The sequence below is a fragment of the Copadichromis virginalis genome, linkage group LG15 (assembly GCF_057382275.1).
Source record: "Copadichromis virginalis isolate Kocher_CV1m ecotype Utaka linkage group LG15, C_Virginalis_male_GT1.1, whole genome shotgun sequence".
NCBI lineage: Eukaryota > Metazoa > Chordata > Actinopteri > Cichliformes > Cichlidae > Copadichromis > Copadichromis virginalis.
The window spans coordinates 25561660-25589059 of NC_140632.1; the positions used below are offsets into that span (position 1 = coordinate 25561660).

A 27400-nucleotide genomic window follows, 5' to 3' on the forward strand; every position below is an offset into this window, starting at 1 on the left:
TCCTTTGTTTTTTGGTTTTTTTAGTCCTGAAATAGAAAAAAAATATTTTTTGATTAATGCATGGCAGCATAAATAAACACGTTATGTATGTTTTTCCCAAGGATTTTGACCTACAGTGGGGCAAAAAAGTATTTAGTCAGCCACCGATTGTGCAAGTTCCCCCACTTAAAATGATGACAGAGGTCAGTAATTTGCACCAGAGGTACACTTCAACTGTGAGAGACAGAATGTGAAAAACAAATCCATGAATCCACATGGTAGGATTTGTAAAGAATTTATTCGTAAATCAGGGTGGAAAATAAGTATTTGGTCACCTCAAACAAGGAAAATCTCTGGCTCTCACAGACCTGTAACGTCTTCTGTAAGAAGCTTTTCTGTCCCCCACTCGTTACCTGTATGAATGGCACCTGTTTGAACTCATCATCTGTATAAAAGACAGCTGTCCACAGCCTCAAACAGTCAGACTCCAAACTCCGCCATGGCCAAGACCAAAGAGCTTTCGAAGGACACCAGGAAAAGTATTGTAGACCTGCACCAGACTGGGAAGAGTGAATCTACAATAGGCAAGCAGCTTGGTGTGAAAAAATCAACTGTGGGAGCAATCATCAGAAAATGGAAGACATACAAGACCACTGATAATCTCCCTCGATCTGGGGCTCCACGCAAGATTTCATCCCGTGGGGTCAAAATGATCATGAGAACGGTGAGCAAAGATCCCAGAACCACACGGGGGGACCTGGTGAATGACCTGCAGAGAGCTGGGACCAAAGTAACAAAGGTCACCATCAGTAACACACTACAACGGCAGGGAATCAAATCCCACAGTGCCAGACGTGTTCCGCTGCTGAAGCCAGTGCATGTCCAGGCCCGTCTGAAGTTTGCCAGAGAGCACATGGATGATACAGCAGAGGATTGGGAGAATGTCATGTGGTCAGATGAAACCAAAGTAGAACTTTTTGGTATAAACTCAACTCGTCGTGTTTGGAGGAAGAAGAATACTGAGTTGCATCCCAAGAACACCATACCTACTGTGAAGCATGGGGGTGGAAACATCATGCTATGGGGCTGTTTTTCTGCCAAGAGGACAGGACGACTGATCCGTGTTAAGGACAGAATGAATGGGGCCATGTATCGTGAGATTTTGAGCCAAAACCTCCTTCCATCAGTGAGAACTTTGAAGATGAAACGAGGCTGGGTCTTCCAACATGACAATGATCCAAAACACACCGCCCGGGCAACAAAGGAGTGGCCTAGCCAGTCTCCAGACCTCAACCCCATAGAAAATCTGTGGCGGGAGTTGAAAGTCCGTGTTGCTCGGCGACAGCCCCAAAACATCACTGCTCTCAAGAAGATCTGCATGGAGGAATGGGCCAAAATACCAGCTACTGTGTGTGCAAACCTGGTAAAGACCTATCGTAAACGTTTGACCTCTGTTATTGCCAACAAAGGTTATGTTACAAAGTATTGAGTTGTATTTTTGTTATTGACCAAATACTTATTTTCCACCCTGATTTACGAATAAATTCTTTACAAATCCTACCATGTGGATTTTTGGATTTGTTTTTCACATTCTGTCTCTCACAGTTGAAGTGTACCTCTGGTGCAAATTACTGACCTCTGTCATCATTTTAGGTGGGGGAACTTGCACAATCGGTGGCTGACTAAATACTTTTTTGCCCCACTGTACATCTACAGTCTGTGCAGTACGAGATCTGTAGTTTGAATCAGTTACTGTGAAGCTCTCTGCACCTAAAAATCTTTCTGTAAATGATATCATACCATTTGTATCTTACAGAAATCTAACAGTGCAGCCTGTACGAGAATGCATATATCAGCGCTGCAAAAAGTGGCACAACAAAGCTTAACAGCAATGAATATGATTAATAGGCTGTCAAGGGCTCAAAGATGCATTATAAATAAACACGACTGAACAAAATTAAATGAACAGCAAGCAAAACTTGTGCAACAATTCTCTTCTTTGAAAGGTTTGGAAAACAATTTCTAAAAGCTTAATTTCAGTAAACCATCAGTATTTATTTAGACATCATAGGGGATTTTATTAATCTTACACTATCATGGTCCTTGAGCTTTCAAAAACACCTCCACAATTTGAAACGGTGGTTAAAATCTAGACATGAACCAAAGGATTTATTGGGTATAGGTGAAGGCTGTGGTTTTACAGCAGGTGAAATAAGTATTGAACACATCACAAATTTTTCTAAGTAAAATAACACCTGAGCAATCCATGTGACTAGTTTCTCCATACAGGAGGCATCTTGAAACCGTCATTACCAACAAAAGCTTTCGTACAAAGTATTAAATACATTTCAGTAAGTGTTTTTAATACTTCTCCCCTGTGTCATTTCTCATTATTACTCATAACATAATTTATGGAAATCTATAGTTTGATTTCTTTACATGTGGGGATTGGATGTTACCAACATCTAGTGAGAATTTCATGTCAGTTGCAACTTTCGAAATATATATACACAGAAAATTGGTGGCAGTGGGAATAATGCTTATTTAAGAGCCTTGGGAAACTAACTTTCAAGCTAAACATTATGTGATTAAAGATAATTCTAACCATAAGCAGCAAAAATTGTGCAAACTTAATGGAAAAAACTTGGAAAAGAAGAGATGTCAAACCGAGCTGCATTTTAGTTTTACTACATGCTTTATGACAGCAAGGCAGTTTTTAAAAATGGCAGGACTGAAAATATGCATTGCGTTTTTACTGATTATTCTTGTGATTGTTCAGAAGATGGCAAGATATGTGAATCCAGTCAGCACCAAAATTAATATACCGCATCAGCTACAGAGCACATAGAAGCAAGAGGCAAGAATCCCCATCGTCTAAACCAAACTTAATTAGAATTCATCTGAAGTTCAGAGGGCACATTTGAAAAATGGCATAGCCAGTTTCTCTCAGGATGACATGAAAAGCCTGTGTGGATATCCAGACATTGGTTGTACAGGGTCCCCAGGTGGCCCTTGCGCTCACAGCCTGGGGTTGGACTGAGTCTTCCCTCTTTGCTACCAAGAAACATGCAGGAAGCTTCGGCTAAGTTTCGGTTTCATTAAATCAGTAAGCAATAAATCATTTTAAAGGATAAGGTTAATGACTGGTTTGGCACTGCAATGCCGTGCAGTTTATCATAGCTCTGTCTCTCACCATGACACCAAGGTTAAAACAGTCGTGAGAGCTGGATGCCAATACAGACCCAGAGAGCTGTAATGAGACAAAACCTGACCAGTTCCTAGAAAAAGACACCACTGAGATACAAATGGAGGCCGATGTCTTTCCTGCTTCATAAGTGTTCATATTATTATGCTGCTGAGGAAGTCTGTTCTATTAAACAAACATGTTATTAAAGCCCACAATGCCCAGTAGCTGCTGATACTTCAGCTAATGATAGTCCTAATGAACCCATAAGGGTAAGGAACAAATAAATTCAATACACAGGTGAAAAAATTATTCTCTTGATTTCATTATTTTATGGTGTATCAACAGGTACACGTGTGTGTGTGTGTGTGTGTGTGTGTGTGTGTGTGTGTGTGTGTGTGTGCACAAAATTTGCTCATTAAAATTTAATTAAGTTTTATTTATTTAGCACCAAATAACAACAACAGTTGCCTTAAGGTGCTTTACACTGTTAAGACCCTCCAAATAATCATTTGTAAATTTGTATCCCGCCCCATCAGTCAGTCAGCAGAAAATTCGAGGCGGAGTAGCCGGTGTGTTAGCGTTGTGGACCCAAAAGCAGACAGGAAACAAAGTGTAACAAAAAGTGAGCCTTTATTGTGGCTGATATTATAAACAGAAAACAAGGCAAAATGAACTGAAGGGAAAAATTTTACTAAAACCTACACTGGGATAAAGTAAAAATAACTATGAAAACTGTGACAAGAAACATGAGCATAATTCTGGACTGGTGTATGTGAAACAGTGATGTGAAAAACCAAACCAAACCAAAAACCAAACAAACCAAAACCAAATAGAAAACATCCGATCGAAGGTTGGCAGCACAAGAGTCCGTAATAAAACAGTTTGGGAGGCCAACCAGCAGAGGTGACAGTGATGAAGAAGGTTTGGAGGCCGACCACGTGGAAAGTGGCAGTGGCTTGGTGGGTGGACGGCACGCTGGACGTGGCTTGGCAGGCACTCTGGATATGGCTTGGCAGGCAACGGTGCGCTGGACGTGGGGGACAAGGCGAGGCAAGGCGAGACCAGACGATGTGTTGTCCTCTGGCTGTAATGTGGCAGGACCAGACAAGACGTTGACCTCTGGCTGAGGCGAAAAATAAAACTCAACTGAATCCTAACTAACAATAACAACACAAGAACTTAACATATTTCTGATATAACATAAGGAATAAAAAATACAAAATAAACTCAAAATGCTGGTTCACAGACCCAACCCCTCACACTTCTATGTTTTTTTCGACCAATGACATGGAAAAAACTCAGTGCATTATGGATGTGATTAAAAGGCTCTAGTATGGCCAACAGGTAGTTTGTGTTTAAGAAACTGTGGGCATACTGGGAACATTGCTCTGGTTTAGAAAGAATACTCTGCTGATGGCAAAGGTCTGAGGAACAGGGAGAATGGTTTGAGCTTATAGCAGGGTACCAATAACTCAACAACAACATTATTACACATTGAACATTCACTTGTCACAGCTGCATGAGGGCACATGGTGTGCACCTTCAGTTAGCTAAGAACAGGAAACAGGCTGAAATTAGACAAATGATTGGAAAACCGTTTATTGGTCTAATGAGTTTTGATTTGTACTGTGACATTCAGTTGGCAGGTTCTGAATTTAGAATAAAAAAAATCCCCCATCCAGCCGTGATCCACAGTTCAGACTGCTACTGTGGGGGTAATCATGTAAGGAATGTTTTGTGGACACACTTTAAGCCATGTACTATTTAATTAAGTGTCATGTAGACCTTGCACACTTGATGTTCACACCTGTTATGACCTGTTATGACATTTTGCCCATTAGCGTGAAACCATATAACCTTTTCTGTTTTTTAGGCTTTTTCTGACATTGTTTAGGTTTCTAGTTTAATAATTTGCATTTCTAGTTCTCTTCATTATTTTCTGCACAGGTTATATTTATAGTTTCAAGTCCCTAGGATTCTGTTAATGTGCATTCCCCATGGTGACCCTTGGTCTTCATGTTCGTTTATGTCCTATGTTGGTTTTCTGAGTTTCCTTTTTATCTCCCCGGTCCCAGTGTCAATCCTGTGTCTTAGTGTGTATCTCATGTTTCCTGTTTTATTTGGATAGTTCCTTGCCCTGTGTTCATTTTTGCTTCTGCCCTGTCTCATTATGTCTAATTAGTTCCCTCCTTTTTCCCCATCCCCTCATTATCTTCTGGGAATTTAGTCCTATGTCTTCATATTGCTGTGTGTTCTTCTGTGCTCCTCGTGTCCCAGACCTCTCCCAGTTTTCTCCCAGTTCCTGGTTCCTAGTTTTCAGTTTCCACTTTGTAGTTCAGGTTTTGTTTTTGTGAGTTTAGTTTTTGAATGTTTTTGTCACAGCAAATAAAAGCTGCCTCTGTTTGTTACCCCGTTATGTTCAAGTCCTGCGTTTGGGTCCAACTCCTGCCTGCCTCACAGTGACACATGACTGAAGAACTAGAGAATTAGGGTTGTTATGTATTTGTGCCTCATCAAATAAGCCAAATAAACAATAACCAGTTGTATTTCACTGTTTGTTATATGTTGCTTTTGTATTCCAGGTAATGTTGGCAAAGGCTTAGCCTTCCAAGGGAATATGAGAAATAAATGTATGTACGTATGTATTAATGATATGTGATTGCACAACATTGAGATGAGCACAGACTCTTTAGCTCATCCTGTGTGACGTGCCATAATAAGGGCAGTTTTTTTGTTCCCAAGCATGACACTGCTGTAAATTGCTCATTTGTGTGTGACTTGGAGACAGCTGAAGGGGTGCATTTATCTAATGGCCTCTTAAATGTGTCACTGCATAATGGCAGTGTGAATCCTCCAGATGTTGCCCTTAGTAACGGGTGTCTGCAGTCTCAAGTGCAGATTCACTAAGCACACTAGCAGGGAATCCGAGAAGCCTGTACACAAAGGAAAATGGCGTTAGGAGGAAACTCTGGGAAATCACAAAAGATACTCAAGAGGCTAGGCTACACTGACTCTAGGTAGTGTGATAACCAGTGAGGAAGCAGCATCTCCTGCCGTCCTGGTGGGAGAGGCAAAGACAAAAACAATCCACACCCTTTCCAGATCCTGAGAACCATGACATTGGTGATACTTCAGTAGCATAAAATATGTGTCATAGCTACACTCAAATGAACTTTATCAATTTTGTGCAAGCAAAATGTATCAATATTGGAAAAACTCATGTTTTAGTGTGTTTTTAACACACACAGTTGCAGGTGCAGTTTTGGTTTGGTGTTTTTATCTTGTCATACCCACAGTGGCGGATCGTCTTGGTTTGGTGTGGTTGGTTTGATATTTTTGTGTGGTTTTTTTGGTTTGCCCCCCACACATGCACTATTGCGGGTGGGTTTTTTTTTTGTGTGGTCGCTTTGGTGTTTTAGTGTGTTTTTATTATTTGCCCCCCACACTCACTGTTGCAGGTGCTTTTGGTTTGACATTTGGTATTTCATTAATTTATTATCTTGCAAAAAATGACAAGAGTGAAAAGAAATGTAGTCAAAGAGATTTTAAAATGAATACATTAGTTTTATACATTTCCGCCTTATAAAACAAAATATAGAAATCCAGTTTCCCCTCGGCATTTAAATTGTTATTACTCAGGGGCCATGTGAAAATTATTGTGTTATTGATGGATTATCTGCCTCCATTTCCTCCCATTGCTAGCATACTTTTTCAACAGGAGTTCAGTTTTTACTAACACTCAGCACTGGAGGCTGTTGTTGTTTAACTGAGCAGCAATAAATCTGACCTGAAGTCTCACTGATTCTTTATCCATTTATCCAGGTTTGGGATTTATACACTGAACAAAAATATAAACACAACACTTTTGTTTTTGCTCCCATTTTTCACGAGTTGAACTTAAAGATCTGAAACATTTTCTACATACACAAACGACCCATTACTATCAAATATTGTTCACAAATCTGTCTAAATCTGTGTTAGTGAGAACTTCTCGTTTGCTGAGATAATCCATGCCACCTCATAGGTGTGGCATGTCAAGGTGCTGATCAGACAGCATGAATATTGCACAGGTGTGCCTTAGACTGCGCACAATAAAAGGCCACTCTGAAATATGCAGTTTGATCACAGAGCACAATGCTACAGATGTTGCAGCTTTTGAGGGAGCGTGCAATTGGCATGCTCACTGCAGGAATGTTTACCAGAACTGTTACCTTTAGTTTGATCTTTTCTTACAGGTACCAGAATAATAACATGATTTTCCATTGCAGATGTAACCATGATCATTCCATACACATTGCAGTTTGTTGCTTATTTTAGAGTTGTGCTCAAGTTAATTAAAGGTTAAAAGCTACAGCCAGCGCGAGTCTGGCTGATCTATGGAGGGCAAAGGCTTTGAGCTTGGAAGGCCGCACGCGCTTACACAGCACTTATAAGATGTTATTCTTGGTGATTTTGTGCTTAGTCATGTTTTAATATGTTTTAAGTAGAAGTAGCTGATCCAGCAATATTCATTTAATATTATATACTTGATTTAGAGCAATACACACTGATGGTCTTAACAAATGAAAGAGTCCTTGTAGCTGCCATGTTGTGTCTTAGCAGGGTACAGACGGTTCCAGGAGACGGGGGCAGTCAGCGTCTGCCCTCGGGAAGGAGACAATGTTATTCTTTGTGTTAAATAAAATTGTCAACATTGATTGTATTACACCTGTCACTACGCATGAGGGGGCGTTCTAATACCCTGATTTCATAAAACTATGGTGATGTGTTTTTTGAGATGAGATCTGAGACTGTCTGCATACAGTGTCCATCTCCCACGTGTGTGATCATTAAATCATCGTTTGACTCAACCCGACCGGACCAGTGTTGTTATTGTGGGTTTTTCCTCTGGTGTCCATCCCCAATATTTTGAACCTTAACATTTTGGGCCTCTCGGCCTGGGGCTCGGTCACTCAGGCGCAGCTGGCTGCCGGCGGAGCTCACGGGCGCGTCACTGCAACTCCCCCTGGCTTCTGCTCCGCGGCTGCTGAGTGAGCCCTCATCTGGGACTCTCCTCAGCTCTTTCTGGGACAGTGGCGCGGCTGCCCCTCTGTTGGTCTTCCTTGGTCTCTTGTGTTCTGGGGGCCTCTGGATGTCTGGAGTTTTGATCTCCTCCACACCTGCTTCACGCCCTGGAGGACGGGGCTGTGGCCCCCCCACACCCTCTAGCAGATTATTACATGAAGGAACCTTTTAAAAAACAAAAAACAAGCGCGTCCATGCTCACAGGTGTACACACGGGTGATCACACCCACAAACTACACCCTTTTTGGCTCCTACCTCAAAGCACACTGTGTTCTGTTGATCTTATGTGCTGCACAATAATGTTTAATATTTAGTATTTACTGTCATATTCCCATATATCATTGTGATGTTGTTTATTCTATTACTCTTGTTCTCTTCTGCTTGTTTTCTTTTTTCTTTCTCAGCAGGTGATCCAGGTGATTGATATATGCATTTTTTTTCTCTGCCCGTTCTGTTGGTTTTTGTCTTTTGCCCTTCTCCCCCGTCCCTCTTCTCAGCTGTTTCTCTTTCCCTCTTTCTTTCCCCCAGTCAAGTCTGTCCCGTATTCAGTAAGTGAAAATAAAATAAACAATAAAAGGTGAATCAAATGGACCATTACGGCAAGGCTGGGATGGTCAGTTTGGTAAAGTAAATCCGTTGGGCATCTTTCTTTGCCTTTAGACAACAATTCTGATGGCAAAAGAGCCAAACGGGACAGGCCAAAAAAGAAAAAAAAAAAAAAAAAAAAAAAAAAAGAACGGTTACCTGTGAAATGAATGTTCATTTCTCTGCCATAAGCCATCTTCAAAGGCATTTCAGAGAATCTGGCAGTATATCCAACCGGCCTCACAATCGCAGACCACATGTAGCCACTCCAGCCCAGCATGTTCACCTCCAGGATGGTCAACCAGGTGGAGACCAGCCACCCAGACAGCTGCAGCAACAATCGGTTTGCATAACCAAAGACTTTCTGCAAAAACTGTCAGAAGTGCTAGGAGCATGAGGTCGTACCAGCAACCCATTCAGGCTGACACAGGCAATCCAGCTCCTCCAGCATGATACATTTATAAGTGCCATGAAAAGGTTTGTTGTTTTTACTACCACAGCCAATGGTGTGGAGGAGATACAAGGAGCAGGACAGGGCCCCGAAAAGGTGTCAACCCAGCAGCAGGGCTGAGGAGGAATCTTTCCGCTTGATAGTTTGGCAGTGGGTTCATAGTGGTCAGGGAAGGCATATTCCTTGAGAGTTGCAGAGTATTCCACATGCTAGCCAACAATATCCTGACTGCTATTAGGTGCCAGGATGAAATACTCACACCCATGTCAGATCTTATAGTGGTGAGGTGGAGCCTGGGTGCTTCCTGGTGTAGGATAATGCTTGGCCGTGAATGGTGAGAAGCAGTCCCAGAATGACAGAGGCATTGATCCCACTGGGTGACCCTCATATTATGTGGGCCTAAATCCAGAGAATCTCTGGGATATTAATGCCACATGCTGCCCAGCTCATCGATGTCCCGATACAGGTCTAGGAAGAGATCCCCAGGACACATCCACTGTCTCATCTGGGGAATAATGTGTCCTTGTCACGGATAGCAGAGGTTGACTCGCGCTATTCATGACAAGGACACTAGGAAAAGGCAATAATGAGAATAAATAAATAAATAATCTGTGACCATCACCTGCTCAACATTTTCTTAATATGATACTTGCAGCATTATAATAAATTTTTGGATTGTATCCTGTTATTGCCACTCCAGTGCACCTACTGTCACTCTCATTTGCACCAAAGCAGGTGAAATAGATTCAAGATTATTTAAGCTTCCTAAATAAACAAATTAATATCCTTGAAGTTTGACTGTGTTATACTGTGATGACTTTGTATATGATGAAAAGTTTTTTCTACAACTTGGAACATAATCCCACATCACACATTTTTTTTCCTCCTTCAATTGACAAGCCATGTTTAAAATAAACACCCTTGCAAAATGATCTTGAATATTCAGTAACTTAAAAGATTTTATCATTTTAATATCATACCAGAAGTACAGAAGAGAGAAAATAAATGGGTGATAGAGCCTCAGGCACAGCGGGAAACAAGTGACACTTCCCTCTCATCTGGCAAACAAGCCAGATGAGATGGGACAGCCAAATAGACAGATGTTACACTTTCCTCAGCTTTCAGTGTGGCACAGCAGCCACAGTAAAGGCTGTTCAAATGCAAACAAGGAGATATTCATACACACAGAACAAGAAAGAAAAATGGTCCAAATATCTGAGCGGGAGCATGAAACAGAGCTCCATCGAGAGAGCGCGCAAAAGTCAAAGTGCATCGGCTGTGATGGAGAGAAAGATCAGCAGGGCAGCAGAGACGAGGCACGGTGGCCAAAACAAACCCAGCACAGCAAAGAAAATAAAATACAGCACTTTTTTGTAGATCTGGAATAATATCTTCTCCAAAACTGTTAAGAGTTATATTCTAAAACACTTCTTCAGCAGAGGATCAGAGAGGAGAAACACAGGCTTTCTTGCTAGCAAGGGCAGCCTCCAGAACTCACACTCCAAGAGTGAGGCTCAGAGACTAAGCCCTGAGTACTGCCCTGGTCTTCATTTATATGCTTCAGTGAGCGTTTGTTCCATACATTGAGATGTGGAGGTGTACGTGTGTGTGTGTGTGTGTGTGTGGGGGGGGGGGGGGTCAGAGTGTGACCCCATAAATGACTTCCCTAAACCTGCTGGTCTCGAAGTCCAGCAGTTCATCTAAACAAAAAGCACTTAGACTAGAACAGATATAACTACGTTAATCCTACCGTAAAACAATAAGACAAGGTACGACCTCTCCCATACTCCTAGGATGTGGGGGTGAACGCCAGAACACCCTGGAATGTTACAGACCTCCTAAGATGAGACATTCTTTCAATATGCCACCAACTATATACTTCTAAACACAAATGATTACATGCAGTATTCTACCATATGCAAAATTATATCATTAAAAGATTATACTGACTACTAAGTACAATTTTCCATTGACAAAAACTGAGCAGCAGCCACATAGGACGGTCAGCTGTAGGGGGGAGATGTTAGACTAGCATGGCGGCCACACAATAAAACCCACATTTAAAGAATAAAAACATCACTTACCTCTATTTGATGGAACCAAAATAAAATTGGGCCCTTTTTTTTTTTTTTAAGAAAGTTGGAAGGCTGTGCATTTAATTCAATTCAATTCATTTCAATTTTATTTATATAGCACCAAATCACAACAAAAGTTGCCTCAAGGCGCTTTATATTCTACAGTTGATACAAAGAAAAGCCCAACAATCATATGACCCCCTATGAGCAAGCACTCAATGGGAAGGAAAAACTCCCTTTTAACAGGAAGAAGCCTCCGGCAGAACCAGGCTCAGGAAGGGGCGGCCATCTGCTGCGACCGGTTGGGGTGAGAGAAGGAAAACAGGATAAAGACATGCTGTGGAAGAAAGACAGAGATTGGGATTGTTGTTTATACACATATAATGCTGAGTTAACCAATCACTGAAAGCTTACACTCCATTTAAAATAACAATTTTCAATGTGTGGAGTTTTTCTCCAGAAATATGCAAATTTTAGTGACAGGAAATACCTCAACCCAACTTTCCTGGAAAGATGGAGGGAAAGTGCGTTGGCGAGAAATCACAGAACTAATTCATAAAACATTTTAAAAGTTGAGCTTACTTTTTGTAGGCTGTCATATCTTAATGGCGCAGTGGCCATGTTGGAAGGAAGAAAAGGGGGAAAAGGAATGAAAAAAGAAGACTGGTGCAGCGTCCAACAGGAAGCAGTCATGGCACAGTGGCCATGATAAAACCACATGCTCTTCTCGTTTGTTTGCTTTTCTGCTTTTTGGATTTGCCAGAAGTATTTTTAAAAGGAAACAGATGACTCATAGAAGGGATTAAGTAAGGGGATGGTTTTATTTTTTATGTGGTTTCAACTGTTTGTGTGATGGATGTCACAAGTCACCCTAAGTTTTCTGATTTTACAGATGAAGCAGACTGCAGCAAAGAACAGCAATCAGGTTTAACCAGCACAACAGCTGCTACTGCATTTCCCTCTTTGTGTAAAGCACAGAAAAGATTAATGTCGGGGACTTTGTTTCAGCCGTTTCCTTCACCTTAATGTCTCTGGCTGGAGCGCCTGAAGCCAATGAGTGACTTCAGGGCTTAATGCCAATTTTATTTCCTGTCAGAGCACTGTGTGCTTTTTAGAGCTCTCTCCATTAAGTTATGCTATTGTTTTGGTTCAATTCCATTATAGCTTCTTGTTTGTTAGTCTTAATTACTTCACTGTTTTCTGCTAATCTTGTCTGAGCCATTTTTTTTGGACAACCAATTATTTCTCCTTTTTTCATTTGAGTTACTAGGAGTTTACTTCTAGGTTTATAATATTTCTTTTGTCTCTATAAGTGAGTTTATTGTGCGCTTTTGTTTTAATTTAGGAATGTTTTGTTTTGGCCTTGGCTTTCTTTGATGTCACAAAAGTACCACAAGATTTTGATCAACCATGTGGAACGTGGAAATGTCTGTGGAAAATTTTATATACAGCAAAAACTGAATTTGTACAAATTAATTCAAGGCAACCTTTGGCAATTATTATCCAACACAGTCTGAACTCTTGGGCGCTGTTCTCTGTTAGAATGATCGCACACTCCTCCATACCTGCTTCATACCCTGGAGGACGGGGCTGTGGCCCCCCCACACCCTCTAGCAGATTATTACATGAAGGAACCTTTTAAAAAACAAAAAACAAGCGCGTCCATGCTCACAGGTGTACACACGGGTGATCACACCCACAAACTACACCCTTTTTGGCTCCTACCTCAAAGCACACTGTGTTCTGTTGATCTTATGTGCTGCACAATAATGTTTAACATTTAGTATTTACTGTCATATTCCCATATATCATTGTGATGTTGTTTATTCTATTACTCTTGTTCTCTTCTGCTTGCTTTCTTTTTTCTTTCTCAGCAGGTGACCCAGGTGATTGATATATGCATTTTTTTTTCTCTGCCCGTTCTGTTGGTTTTTGTCTTTTGCCCTTCTCCCCCGTCCCTCTTCTCAGCTGTTTCTCTTTCCCTCTTTCTTTCTCCCCTTCTTTCCCCCAGTCAAGTCTGTCCCGTATTCAGTAAGTGAAAATAAAATGAACAATAAAAGGTGAATCAAATGGACCATTACGGCAAGGCTGGGATGGTCAGTTTGGTAAAGTAAATCCGTTGGGCATCTTTCTTTGCCTTTAGACAACAATTCTGATGGCAAAAGAGCCAAACGGGACAGGCAAAAAAAAAAAAAAAAAAAAAAAGAATGATCGCACACTGCTTCAGTAACACTGAGGTCTGGCTCTGGGGAGGCCCATCCATGACTGATCCTCTGTGTGTTTCTATCCAGGTGTGCTTTCACTGCAATGCCAGTGTGTTTGGACCATTGTCAGGCTGAAAAATTAATCTACTGCCAATCAGATGCTTTCCAAATTGTATGACTGATGGTTACACCACTGTCGGAAATGCAGCCCAAACCATAACAGAACCTCTGACATGAGACCTTCACCAAAGACTTAATAATTTGGCATACCCCAGCCTATTCTCCCTGATTCCCTTCCTTAAGAATGGCTTCTTGTTATCTTTGTAATTTTTCATTGTTTAAATGAAATAAATGAAAATAAATGGTGTGTTTTGTGAGAAGCTGCTAGCAACAAAACCTAAAGATACGATTTAAAAATGGGATGTTTGCTAAGTGGTCTGCTATGTGTAGACACAACACAGGTTCATCTCTTGAGTTAGGAGCCTTTTTATGCTCAATTGATTCATAGGTGACTGTGAAGTTTTTGAAAAAGCTGTTTTGTCTTTTTTTAGTCAGGATTTAGGAAATATTCCTGGAGTGGATCCTTGATAAATAAACAGCTTTATAAAAACTGCTGCATGATAACCGAATGAAAATGCATTAAAATCATTAACTCCATAAACAACAACAAACAAAAAACAATCGACATTTCTTGAGTGCAATAATGCCATATAACAAAACTACTTGGTAAATGCTCATGAAGGTTTTTGTTTTAATGCCTCCACACAGGTGACTTCATTCATTTTAGACGTTTGCTCTTCAGGAGCATGTAAACAGAACTTTCATTGCCCCTGTTCAGTGAGAGAGCTATCCACAAAAACTTACACTTTCTGCAGTTTCCTTTTTTTTTTTTTTTTTTTTTTTTTTTCTTTTTTGGCCTGTCCCGTTTGGCTCTTTTGCCATCAGAATTGTTGTCTAAAGGCAAAGAAAGATGCCCAACGGATTTACTTTACCAAATTGACCATCCCAGCCTTGCAGTAATAGTCCATTTGATTCACCTTTTATTGTTCATTTTATTTTCACTTACTGAATACAGGACAGACTTGACTGGGGGAAAGAAGGGGAGAAAGAAAGAGGGAAAGAGAAACAGCTGAGAAGAGGGACGGAGGAGAAGGGCAAAAGACAAAAACCAACAGAATGAGCAGAAAAAAAAAATAAGAAAAAAAATGCATATATCAATCACCTGGGTCACCTGCTGAGAAAGAAAAAAGAAAACAAGCAGAAGAGAACAAGAGTAATAGAATAAACAACATCACAATGATATATGGGAATATGACAGTAAATACTAAATATTAAACATTATTGTGCAGCACATAAGATCAACAGAACACAGTGTGCTTTGAGGTAGGAGCCAAAAAGGGTGTAGTTTGTGGGTGTGATCACCCGTGTGTACACCTGTGAGCATGGACGCGCTTGTTTTTTTTAAAGGTTCCTTCATGTAATGATCTGCTAGAGGGTGTGGGGGGGCCACAGCCCCGTCCTCCAGGGCATGAAGCAGGTATGGAGGAGATCAAAACTCCAGACATCCAGAGGCCCCCAGAACACAAGAGACCAAGGAAGACCAACAGAGGGGCAGCCGCGCCACTGTCCCAGAAAGAGCTGAGGAGAGTCCCAGATGAGGGCTCACTCAGCAGCCGCGGAGCAGAAGCCAGGGGGAGTTGCAGTGACGCGCCCGTGAGCTCCGCCGGCAGCCAGCCGTGCCTGAGTGACCGAGCCCCAGGCCAAGAGGCCGGGGGCACCCCACCTCCGAAGTGGCCCGAGCGAGCCCCAGGCTCCAGGCCCCGATAAGCGGCCGCCAAGGAGTGAGCCGGTGTGTACCCGGACGCCCATCTCCAGACACAAAGAACCACCAACGCACCGATGTCTGAGGGAGTCCGCCACTGGCAGGGGAAGTGGTGGTAGGGGGAGATAGGCCTCCAAACCTTGGAGGGCCTAAGATGTCCCCAGAGAGGTGGCGCCTGACACCAAACCTGACATATAGACACAGAAATACAGGCACACACATATACAAACATCCATTCCCACCCTCATGCTCTCATATGCACTTACTCCACACTCAACCAACGTGGAGACAGACATAAAGAGACGCTGTACACACGATCACACTCCCCAAGCGTACTCTACAAACCGGGTCTAGGTACCCTTGCCCCTGGAGGGGGGAACTGCACCCAGACCCAGGTGGTGTAACCCTTTTCCCTGCGGTGGGGGGAGGCAGACCGCCCCGACTCCGCAGCAGCAGGGAGGCCCCACACTCCAGACCGCAGTCGGACGGCCAACTCCTCCTCCTAGCCCCCCCGCTCCAGCAGGCCGCAGAGAATGGGGGTGAGAGAAGACTCCGAACCTCCCTCCACCCGCTCATTGTAGTGTTGATGCATGTGTGTTCTAAGGTGCATTTAAAACCCAGGAGGGCATGGAGCTACCTGCCAGAGAGCAGCAGGTAAGCGCATAGTCCCTCCTGCTAGCCCTCAATGTCTACGTGTATTTAACATTGAGAGGTGGGCAATGACGCCAGGGGTGGGGTGTACACCCTGATGGTACTTTGGATTCCGTGTATCGTGCCCACCCCCAAGATCCTATATGTATGTGTAATGAGAGTGTGAGTAATGTGAATGTCTAAGTTGTGGGATAAAATTGAGGCAGAGGCAGCCAGAAGGGGACGGGGGGGTGGCCTCCTCTGCACCCTGGTGACATACCCCTACTCCAAGGTCCTGCATGTGTGGGTGGTTGTTGTGGAGCGGGAAGAGGGAGGCAGCTGGAGATGGGGAGGGAAGGAAGGGAGGGGCAAGTGACCCCTCCCTGGGGCCAGCTCCCCCGCTGACCCCAGTAGGCACCCCCATACTCCGCGACCCGCCAGGGAAAGGGGGCCCAGGCCCATCCAGACCGGGGCGCAGCGCAGCAGCGCCTCCCGGCCAGGGACAGTCCACCCAACCCCACCACAGAGAAAACTGCACCCACCCCACCATCCACTCTTCTTCCAGACTACATAAGACAATAGACGCCCAGGCTGAGATCTTCCTCCACCTCTCCTGTATCTCCTCCTCCTGCAGAGAGAGCCCCTGAGGAGAGGAAAGCTCCTGCAAGATGTGACAATCTTCCCCACCAGTTGAAGAGCCCCCCAGGTGGCTCGATGCACCGGCAGCACCCTGCTCGAGGGCTGGGCCCCCATGCACCCACCCGCCCACAACCCCGGCAACACACCAACCAGGACCCAAGGCCCCGAGGCCCAGCCAGGGCCCCAGCCCAGAGACGGAGGGCCCCCAGAACCTCACGCCCATCCTGGACCCACCCAGGGGCAGCCAGGCTACCAGGTCAGTAACCCACGTCCGTCAGCACAGACCCTCCCCTAGCCCCGCTGCACGCAGCCGCGAGGAAACAGTCACCTGAGAGCCAACAGAGCCCCTAACCGGACATGACCGCTACCCCGGGTTGAGCCCCCCAAGGAAGATGCCTCCGGGGAACCCCCCGACGCCCTAAGCCTGTCCCTACCCCCACACCAATCACAACAGTGAAGGGGGGACCAAACTATGACCCCCCACCCCCACTAGGTGATGGAGCTGATCAAAGGAGCCCAGAGCAATTGATCTGATGTGGTGGCAGAGGCTGTATCAAGACTAATGTAATCTAATAGATAATTTCTATATTGGATAGAATTAAGATTATTTTTATTTTTCCAGTTCATGAGGACTGTTTTCTTGGCTATGCATAGGGCAGTGAAAACCATATGGGCGATATTCTTTTCTGAAGTGACATTATCTAAGCTGCCCAACAAACACACTAAGGGGGAAGTTGGAATGTTACATTTCAGACACTTCGATAAGTCTTCACATATCTCGCGCCAAAACTTCTGAACTGGTGGACAGAACCAAAGAGCGTGGATATAATTGTCCGGTGAATTGGTTTGGCAGTGTGAGCAGTTGTTGGTAGACGTAAAGCCCATCTTGAACATCCGATGACCTGTATAGTGCACTCTATGTAATATTTTGTATTGAATTAATTGAAGACTGGGATTTCTAATTAGATGAAAGGTTTTTAAGCAAATCTGAGACCAGAAGTTTAGGTCTAAGTTAACTGATAAATCCGCTTCCCATTTTGCAATAGGAAGTGATATTGATTCATCTGTTTTAGAAAGCATTCTGTATATTTTGGATAGTAATTTGGGGGTTTTAAGAGTAAGAAATTGAACCACACTTGGTGGTGTTTGTAGTTCAACTTGACCCAGTTTAAATTTCTTTTTTTACTATGGATTTAATTTGTTGATATTCTAAAAATCTTTTCTTGTTGATCCCATATTGTGATTATTGCAAAGTGCTTGTTCTACATCTAGCCAAGGTTCATCTAAGAGGGGATGTTTTAGCCATCCTGAGATAAACTGAAGCCTGTTGGCTACGAAGTAGTGCTGAAAGTTAGGCAGTTCTAGTCCTCCTTTATCCTTGGTCTTTTGTAGTGTTTTTAAGCTTATACGTGGGGGTTTATTTTTCCAAAGGAATTTGGACATACATGAATCTAGAGATCTGAACCAATCTTGTGGCAGTTTAGTTGGGATCATTGAGAATAAATAATTTATTTTTGGTAAGACCATCATTTTTATAGCAGCAACCCTTCCCATGAGTGATATGGGTAGACATTTCCATCTAGCCAGATCATCTTCTACCTTCTTTAAAAGTGGGATATGGTTTAATTTAGTTAGATCTGCAAGCTTGGGACAAACATTAATACCTAAATATTTTATATTTCCCGATTGCAGTGGTGTAGAAGAGGAATTATGGAAGGAGCAATTAATCGGTAGAACTGTAGATTTTTACCAGTTAATTGAGTAATCTGATATTCTTGCAAAAGAGTTTATCAATTCAATCACCCCAGAGATATTGGTTTGTGAATTTTGGAGAAAGAGTAACACATCATCCGCATAAAGGCTGATTTTATGTTCCACGTTCTTGCATTTTATGCCCTTAATTACTGAATTCTGTCTAATTGCTGCTGCTAGTGGTTCAATAAAATTTGCAAACAGTGAAGGGTAGAGTGGACATCCCTGCCTGGTGCCCCTCAAGAGACAGAAGCTGGAGGATGTCTGGTCATTTGTTCTAACACAAGCTGTTGGGGAATTATATAATATTTTTAACCAGTTTATGAAAGAGGATCCAAAACCAAATTTGTGTAAAGTTGCAAATAGAAATTTCCAGTTAACTCTGTCAAATGCTTTTTCTGCGTCTAAAGAGAATATTGTAGTTTCTAGGTTTTTACTGTATGAGTAGTCTATCAAATTAAGTAATCTACGTGTATTTGTTGATGAGTGCCTACCTTTTATGAAACCAGTTTGGTCAGGATGAATTAAGAGGGGGGTTATTTTCTCCAGTCTCTTTGAGAGAGCTTTGCAGATTATTTTAAGGTCTACGTTTATAAGGGATATTGGACGATAGCTTGAGGGATATACAGGGTCTTTGCCTGGTTTTAGCAGGAGATTAATGTTTGCAGAATTCATATTTGATGGAAGTCTGCCCTTTTCTTTAATTTCCAACAACGTTCTGTAGAAAACTGGTGTTAAAATCGACCAGAATTCTTTGTAGAATTCTGCAGGAAAGCAGTCTGGACCTGGAGCCTTATTATTGGGCATACTTATCAGGGCTTCCTGGAGTTCACCTGGTGTCAGTGGTGAATCCAGTGCCATTGCTTGAGTGTCCAATAATTTTGGAAGAGTTATGTTGTCCAAAAACGGATCAATTTCTTTTTTAGATGGATTTATTTGTGGTGAATACAACGTTTTATAGAAATCCCTGAAAATGTTGTTTATTTGTATCGGATCATATATTGTGTTCCCAGATGAATCTTGAACAGCACATATAGTTGTTTTTTCTTTATTTATTTTTAGCTGGTTTGCTAGAAATTGACCGGATTTATTACCATGTTCATAATTTTGTAGGCGTAGTCTTTGTACTAAGAATTTTGTTTTTTTATCAATTATCTCATTTAATTCTAGTTTTGTTTTGTGTATTTTGTTCAATGTTTCCTGATCTTGGTGGGACGCGTAGGCTTCTTCTAGTGATTTGATGTTTTTTTCTAATTCCTGAATATTTTTGTTTTCTTTTTTCTTTTTATGTGATGAGAAAGAAATTATTTTACCTCTCATCACAGCTTTCCCTGCTTCCCATAGAACAGAAGCTGATGTTTTGGGAGTGTCATTATAGTCCAAATATGAAGTCCACTCTTTTTTAAAATATTTAATAAAGTCTTCATCTTTAAGTAGTGATATATTAAATCTCCAGTTTTTTCTTGGCGTAGTATTATTCTTGTGCATTAGTGTTAAAGATACAGGACCATGATCGCTGACAGCTATAGGATGAATCTCAGAGTCTTTCTGCAGTTTCCAAGCCAGTTCCCTTTAGAACAATCATGTTTTTACAACAATGTAATGATAAGAAGTGTTTACCTGCAGAAATCCCAGCCGACTCTGTGTGTTTCTGAACTCAGCATCTTCTTCTTTACATTATTTAAGTGGCGCTCAAAAGTCCTCGTTTGTCTAAACGTTTCACCATCTGCAAACATTTCCGAACAGCGCTGGATATTTCGGTCCTCATCAGATGATCCTGCCTGCTGTTTGTTTTCAGTGCTGACAGCCAGTTAGCATCATCTGTTATACATGAAGATTAAATAACACGGCTGCCTTTGTTCATGTAATGAAAAGCCATCGTTGGATATGCCATTCTGCAGCAGGGTCACTTAGGATGCTGTGTATATAGGACTGTATCATAACCATAATCGTAATTTTCTAATTATTCATCCTAAAAATGTTGGATGCCTCCATCATAAATGAATGACTCACCACAGCAAAGAGCAGTCTTCATTTTAGTCCACCTGACTGAGAAATTTGAGCATGTGGCAGGGTGGACCATGCTGTATCTTAAAGGAGTCATTTTAATTAGTCTCATACGCTGAACTTGAATTTTCATTGGGAGGTGGAAGGTGGAATCCTGCCGGACAAGGACAAAATTAGGCAAAAGCAAATGCAGATAAGATTAAGTTTAATTAAGGAGTTTTGATATTATTCAGACACCGTAAGTCTGTTTTGGTGGAAAAGATGTCAAGGTTCAAACTTGATATCATTTAGTAACTGTGTTTCAACATGAAACACTGTCAGCACACCTTCTGCAGCCTAGATGAAAAACCTCACTTCAAATACACTGAATCCAAATTTAGCCAAGACTAATTTTCACTCAAATCTTCACATGATCTCAGATAACAGCACAATAAATGATTGTCCACTGATCACTGTGTTAGATATCTAAAGCTTCATGAATACAGTGATGTGAAAAAGTGTCATCTGTATCTGTGTCATCCGTCAGATAAATAAGTCCACAGGAAACGGGGATAAGTCGCAGCCAAACCTGCTGATCAGCTGCACCTGATTAACTTGATCAACAGCAAATACAGCTTTGCAAGTCTGGAGCATTCAGGTATATGTTAACACAATGCCACAACCTTTCCAGGAGTGGGGACGTCCCAGCAAGTTCACCTAAAGCTCAGACCTTGAAACTGCAAAGCCCCCTACCAAAACCAAAATTAAAAAGTCCTGTAGACGTATTCATTTCTTTATTGATCAAAATAATTTTAATTTAAATTTGCAGTTTGGTTAGAATTAGGCAACAAAACTCTTCATTAGACAATTGTGAAAGCATGGGTTTTGGTTTAACCTTTGGTGTTAATCAACCGAGTTAACCAATCAAACTTTTTCCTCTAGCTACCAATCCAAGCAACCACAGTGACGTTACTGTTGTGCTGTAGAAACATTACCAGTGTTTCCTCACTGTGAGTTCATCACCTGGGCTTCAGCTGTTATGCAGAAAAGCATTGAATTCTAACATTAGAGGAGTTTTGATGACAAAAGCTCTGCAGATGATGTACCTGACGATTGCAGATGGTAATGAATTGGCTTTTATGACTTTCACAAATGTGTAGCTGTGACTCTCAAATAATTGGGCGCACTCTGATGGATTTCTTTGTTCTTCCCAGAATGACATAAGTTTCATGTCATCGTTTCATCTGGAAAAAACAATGTGAGACAACGTTAACACAGGTCCACCTTTTGTGTTGCTATTACTCCACCAGGTTCACTGAGGACTGACTGATGGTGACATTCATCTGCACAAAAGGCTCGATTTCATCTGCATGAAAGAACATTTGGAGGATGTTGGGGGAAAACTCTGTAAAAGACCCAGGAGAAATAAAGACACAATGAGACAAGATTACTTTTGATGCTTTAACGTGTACACGGGTAAGCTGTTAAAACAACTCACATCGTGAACAGAGGCTTGGCACTTTTTATAGGAAAGACAGTGAGAACAGGATAAGAAAATAATAAACAGATAAAATAAACAACTCCATATGTGGCGCTAGTCTCGTCAGCAGAGAGCTGGGAGAAAGCTGTGAGAGATAAAACAATCTAAAACAATATGTCCCAAAACAATATGTCTTCGCTGGGAAAGTCTAAAAGGATAATTCTAAACTAATCTAACCATAGACAAAGGGCAGAGAAAAGGCATCTTTGTACATTTAAAAGAAGGTAAAGAAACATAGAATCATTTTCCACTAACATTCCCTCCTGTTTTAACTTATTTTAAATGTATACAACAATTGTCTGTGAAGGTTATTTATTAAGTATCTTTAGCAATTTTTTAATGTTCAAAATGTCAACATAGCAGAAATGTAAATCATGTGGTCTAAAGAATAAAACAAATAAAAAGATAATAAAAGAACAAAGAAAAGCATAGTAAATGAAATAGCAACAGGAATAATCAAGAGAAAACAATAAAACTAAAACTACAAAAAATAAAAGGATAAAAACCTTATATTGTACCTGCATAAACTACTAATGTGTTAATCAGTGCATGATCACTTGACAAGTCATTTTTAACCACCACGTCATTTATTAGCAGCTATTACAAGTTGTCCTCTAACAGAATTGCAACGGGATGCTGTTCTTCTTGAGGCACGGCAACATAAGCAGTCATTGTAGTTGTTATCATCTTTGAAATCATCACTCTTAGACATGGCAATACACACAACACTAATATGAGCAGTGCTATCATGATGAGACCTAGAAGGACAAACGGCTTTGCTACAGCAGCCAGCCATGAACCGCTGAACAGCCAGTCCAGCCAGTCCAGCCAGCCTTGTGCTGTAGCTGCTCCAGGTGTGTGGTCAGTGACATATTTTTGCAGAACGGTCAAATTCTGCAAAGCTTCATAAATGTCTCCTCCAGCTTCGTATCCATCAGGGATAAACGTGCAAACTCCTCCTTGTGATGCTGTTAGCAGGTCTAGTGTCAGTCTGTTCTGCACCACCATCGTTCTGATGGCCTTCTGTTCTAAGGCCGTTCCCAGGGTCTTAGTTAAGTTGATGTGTCGTAGCAGAGCATATCGGTTGATTTCCACGTGATCCCGCACCTCGGCAACTCCAATGCCGGGGATCAAGCTCTGTAAGAATTTCACTCCTCCTCAGATGCGAAACTCTGGTTCCTTTACTGCTTGGTGCCGTCCGTGCACATCCTGTCTGGTACTGAGTCTTTGTTTGTAGTGGCATTCGGTAGCTGTAGTTGGAGCGACAGTTGAGGCTCATCAGCGTCGTGTTACTGGCACAGGTGTCGTTGATTGAACAGGCCATACACTTCCTCTCGTTCCTCGGTGGGCAGAAAGTGTATATGTACTTACATAGGTGTGTAGGCAGCTCCCCCACTGCCCGCGATCCATTGTTCATCACACATACTGGCAGTTGCGCTGCGTTCAGCTTGTTCAGTAGAATTACATCAGGCAGTGGGTCTGAGACTTGGGGCCAGTTCAGTAGGTAGGTCTGTCCGGAACAGTTCACATTTGTGGGTCATGATGACCTCCAGGTTGCTTTTGCTGGGATGCTGTAGTTGGCCTTGGACCAAAGAGTACCGTAGCCTGGATGTGTTGCCAGGCCCAACAGGCACCAACTGCGATCTTCAGGTATGCTGTACGGCCACAGGCCAGACGTCTGTGAGGATAGGGGCATATGGGTACATGCATAGCAGTCAGTTTTATTATTCAAGTGAGCTGTAGTGTTCATAAACTGCCACCAGAAGTTAGTGGCGTAGCCATGGGGAAACTTGGTGTACTTTCCTTTGTCATACAGTGTCTGCCTTTTCTTCATATAGCGTGACTTGTTGTCCCTCACGGAAGCAAAGGTGAGGAGCCCGGCCAGGGTCAGGGCCGCTGCAGCTATTAGGAGCCACCACCTCATGACAACAGGACACACCCTCCTGTCGTGAGTAGACCCCCCGGCCAGGAAGGCTGTCCCCTCCACCGGGCGAGATCACAACGATTGGGCGAGCCTGTGTCGGCTGAGTTTAGATGGCTTCACTTACTCGCCTGCAGTGACTCTGATGGATCCAGGATGGTCGTTCCGCAATTTTGCAAGCGGTGGGCGTGGTGAGGAGAACCTGATGTGGTCCCTCCCACCTGGGTGCACTCCAGTTTTTCCTTTGGAGCACCTTGATCAGAACCCGGACACCGGGCTGTAATCTGCAAGACACTTGATAGACATCATTACATTCTTCGTTATTTACAATCATCTCTTTATTTTCCTACAACTTAGACATACATTTTGCTACTGAAATTGTATCTGCCTTTTTCACTGGGTAGATTTCTGGCCACTTTGAGAATACATCTATAACCACTAGGGCGTATTTTTACCCTTGGCATTCATTTAGCTCAATAAAGTCCATGTGGATTGTTTTGACACGTCATGCACGTTCTGACAAATTGTTTTGCTGATGTTTCAAAATTTACAGTGTAGAATTTACAGTGTAGAAATGAGAGTTGACAATACTGGTGTAACGTGAGGGTTCACTAGATGGTTCGGAATCTCTCTGAATAATTAGAAACAGCAAGACGGAGACGGATAACTTTTTAGCAGCCTCTTTACTTTAGCACCCCGCAACAACCCACACTTCCTGTGTGCCGCCCTCATGAATACTTCACTGACCTCTCAGAAGCCAGGAAATCTTAAACTCAGATCAAAACAGGGAAAACAACCAGGTAGATATAACACATACTTATTACTGGTTTGAACATGCATGTCTAAACATTCAAACATGTAAACATGTAAATATCAAAACACGTAACCATCAAATAGCTACATAACTAGCTTTATAACCTTTGTAAACACCTCTTTGTATATCAAATTAGATTTAAGTTTACTTCTACACTTTACATTTTCCTCCCCCCCTCACATAAGAAACGTCCCCGTTTCCCTACAGAAAAGGGGGGGGGGGGGAAACAACGTGCTGTGAGCAAAGGGGACAACAATAAAACAACAGCAAAACCAAAAACAATTTCAGTTCAAAACATAGTCCTTGAGGTATCTGGGAGGCACAACTTGACGTCTCCCACATCGCCGTGAAACACCAGATACTCGATGAGGAGTTGAAGGGACAGTGTCTGATTGGTGTATCACCACATGGCCAGAGGGGGAAGTCGTTACAGTCTCAGACCGAGGAGAAGGGGACAAAGGAGAGTGGGAATGGGGTCGTGACTGGTTTAGAGGTGGTGGCTGATAAACCTGAGGGTCTGATGAGGTTGCAGGGCTGCGGCCCTGAACATTCCAGCTCCCTTCAGCTGCAGATTTTGGAGCTGTGAAGGGCAAAGCACCTGATAATGCAGTCAACTGTGGAATCTGGGGCTGTACAGGTATGCCACCTGCAGGTGAGTTGGTTCCACCTTTTGGGACAGGTGCTTTGTAAGGCCTGAGACGATTGTAGTGAACAATTTGAGTCTTGTCTGATTGGTCCAGGAGGTAGCGAATCCTGTACGTGACACCAGGGTTTTCTCCAGCTGTTCCAAGGCACTCCAATATCTCAAAGGGGCCCTTCCAATGTGGAGCAAGTTTCTGCTTTGCTGTAGTGGGGTCATTTAACCACACCAAGTCACCCGGAACATAAGGAGTGTGTTTGATGCCCCTATCGTACAGTTGTTTCTGCTGGTTGTGGGCACAATCTCTGTTCCATGCAGCAGTGCTGAAGGCAGACTGAAGTCTCTGAGTCAACTGGGTGACGTAGTCAGCAGGAGAAGCAGAAGTAGATGATGCCGGCATGTTGGTAGGCAACAGCATATTAGCAGGCATCCGTGCCTCATGTCCATGTGTGAGAAAAAATGGTGTAAACCCCGTGGTAGTGTGAGGACTGGTGTTGTAAGCCAAAGCAACTTGATTGAGGCAGTCATCCCATTCGCCAGGCTGCTGAAGGAGTAACTTAGCTAACTGGTCAATAAGTGTTCGGTTGAACCTTTCGACCATCCCATCGCATTGAGGGTGATATGGGCTGGTCCGTGTCTTCTGGATGCCTAGCAGCTGACACAGATGTTTCACCAGGTCAGATTCAAACTGACGTCCTTGGTCTGTGTGTAGCATTTCAGGGATGCCGTGCTGACAGATGAAGTTGTCAAACAGGCATTTTGCAACTGTTGTGGCACGTTGGTCTGCGATAGCATAGAGACTGACATATTTCGAGAAATAGTCTTGAACAACGAGCACGTACCTGTTGCCACAACTCGTAATGGGGAGTTCAAGTATGTCAGCTGCCACCTTTTGAAATGGCTCCGCAGCAACAATTGTTTTCATTGGAGCTCTGTGATGAGGTGTGGGATTCCGTCTGGCATCACATGGAGTGCATTGTGTGCACCATATTCTGATGTCACGTGACATGAATGGCCAGTAATATAGCTGCTGAGCACGTTTCAGGACCTTATCTGCTGATAGGTGACCGGACACTGGGTTGCCATGCAGCAGCTGTAGGACAGTGTCTTTTAAAGATTCAGGAACAACCAACTGATGCAACACTGACTTTTGGGATGGGTTGAAAGCTTTACGACAGAGTAAGCCATTGTGAAAGATAAGTCTAGAGTACTCATGCCATAGCACTTTTTCCTGAGGTGGGCATTTTTTCATACGCCAGTAGGGTGGTTTCTGACCCTTAGCTTTCCAGCCAATGACTTCTGACAGTACAGGATCTTTTTGTTGTTCACTTTTGAGATCATCTTCAGGCAGCTCAAGCACAAATGTGGATGAAACAGATAGCGCTGCACACTGCAGTCGTGGATCAGGAAAGTCATTGCATGGAATGTGTTTTTGGTCGGTACTGCAGGGACTATGGTTGGGCGGGCCTGCAGGACCTACGCACCTCTCTTCAGGTTTCAAGGTAGCAGAAGCAGTGCAGACTGGGTCCTGCTCTACGGTTTCACCAGTGACAGGGCGACGTGACAGTGCATCCGCATTGAGGTGGCGGTGGCCATCTTTATGAATCACAGTCCACTCAAAAGGATCGAGTTCAAGAGCCCAGCGAGCACGGCGACCAGTTCTATCACTGTCAATGGGTATTTTCCGAAGACCCAGGAGGGGCTTGTGATCAGTGACAATAACAAATGGCTGCTTGTAGAGATAGTGACGAAAATGTCTAACTGCCCAAACAATGGCCCAGAGTTCTCAATCATAAGTCGACCACTTTCTTTCTGCCTTTGTAAGCGCATGGCTAGCATAGGCAATGACTTTCTCTTGCTGTCCCTGTTTTTGAGCTAGTACACTGCCAATAGCTGTGCTTGAAGCATCAGTATACAGAGAAAATGGCAATGTGAAGTCAGGGAATGAAACCACTGGAGGGTTTGAGAGGGCATGTTTCAGATACATGAATGCATCCTGGCACTGAGAAGTCCATTGAAAAGTTGCATGCTTTTCAGTGAGAGCATGTAGGGGGACACTGTGGTGTGCAAAGTTTTGAATGAACTTGCGATAATATGAACAAAGTCCAAGG

The 27400-nt window shown here is 42.8% G+C and overlaps 1 pseudogene across 1 annotated transcript in view; it reads right to left on the reverse strand.

The window, feature by feature from the left end:
• LOC146692549 (uncharacterized) overlaps nt 1-23875 on the reverse strand; it is a 232329-nt pseudogene extending 208454 nt beyond the window's left edge. The window contains exon 1 of the transcript XR_014915231.1: nt 22421-23875. The product of XR_014915231.1 is annotated as an uncharacterized LOC146692549 (transcript). The remainder of the gene's footprint in view (nt 1-22420) is intronic.
• Nucleotides 23876-27400: the final 3525 nt, after the last annotated feature.